The sequence below is a fragment of the Barbus barbus genome (genome assembly GCF_936440315.1).
Source record: "Barbus barbus genome assembly, chromosome: 15".
In the NCBI taxonomy this organism is placed as follows: Eukaryota; Metazoa; Chordata; class Actinopteri; order Cypriniformes; family Cyprinidae; genus Barbus; species Barbus barbus.
The window spans coordinates 21,479,270-21,480,930 of record NC_136743.1 but is presented as its reverse complement, the minus strand read 5'-3'; positions in this window follow the sequence as shown (position 1 = coordinate 21,480,930).

Here is a 1,661-nt window from a genome sequence, read left to right as displayed (position 1 = left end):
GGAGTGCTCAGTGAGCCGCGCGGGTACTTCCGGGTTAATCGAGCGCTGCGGGGTCATTCGCAATAATAAAAGTCTCATCTACTCACACAGTTTAGCATACAGAAAAAATAATTTTATGCACACGTGTTTAATTTAAATTAAATCACTGAATGTTGTAAGAAATAATAAATAGATATAAAACGAACCGTGAGCATAAATCAGTACGGCACTGAATTGTATGTATTTATTTATTCCTTCATTTGACGAATTACTAAAAATATAATATGAAATTAGACATTCAATATGCCATTATTAATTAAAGTATAATATAAAAATGAGATGACAGACATGTTATAAAATAAACAAAATATGATTTTTTTCCCTTTTATTCCCTCTCCCACCCCACTTAACCTTGCAGCCTCTTTTAAATAGAGCACATTTAAGGCAGAAGATATAAAACACACACACACACACACAAATTATCATGCGTTATGGTATATCAGGGAAGCAGTCCACTCCATAGGCCTTCATAACGGACCTGAGGCATAGCAAAAAAAATAACGAGGAATGAAGCGAACAAAATATGACGAAACAAAATGCATCATGCAATTTTTCAGTTAATACAATAAAATACAATTTATGAGCATAAATAAAGCACAAATTGTATTGATTTGTTTTTTGTAAATTTAAAAGCATCATGAAACACAGTGGTGGTAAAAAATTAGTGAAAGAGAAAGTGAAGTGACGTGCAACCAAGTATGGTGACCCATACTCGGAATTTGTGCTCTGCATTTAACCCATACAGGTGCAGCCATATTGCTGCAGCAGTTGGGGGTTCGGTGCCTGGCTCAAGGGTCTCACCTCAGCCATGGTATTGAAGGTGGAAGACGCTGTACATTCGCTCCCCCGCCTACCAGCCCTGAGACTCAAACCCACGACCTATGGGTTACAAGTCCAACTCTCTAACCATTAGGCCATGACTGCTGCAAACACTAGTATTTTCACCAGCTAAAAAACAGTTTTAAGTCCGTTATTTTATCTTTTGCGTAGTGTGTCAGTAGGAAATATCAGTTTACATTTGCAAACATTCAGTTTGCCATTTATTGTAATAAGACAACAGCCAGTGCTCCACACAGAGATCTGATCTGATCATCATCCAGTCTGTCTGGAATAACATGAAGAAACAGAACACAGACAAGAAACCTACCTGCAAAGCTACCTGAAAAATTATGTGCGAGTGCACCAAGGGCAAAAACTGCTTTAAGCACAAGTGCCTAAAACTTTTAACATTACTGTAGCTTTGCAGGTAGGTCTCTTGAAGCATATTGGAGACGTTGTCACAGTTCTTCTGAATTTAGTCTGTCTCAGTTTGTTCTGTTTCTTCTTGTTATTCCAGGCAGACTGGATGATGATGAGATCAGATCTCTGTGTGGAGCACTGGCTGTTGTCAGACTCCTTGTGCAAACAAAAAACTCACTGGATTATTACAATTAATTAAACAAAGCTTTTTTTGTTTTGCTTCATACTATGTGGTGAAGTATTTTTTCAGGTTCTGGTCTAATTATTATTTCTAAGTGTTTTAAGAATTCAAATTAATACAGGTGTTTTCACTCTGACAAACAGCTAGTCAGCATAGCAAAAATTTGAAAAATAAAAAAAATAAAGTGGACTACCACAAGTAA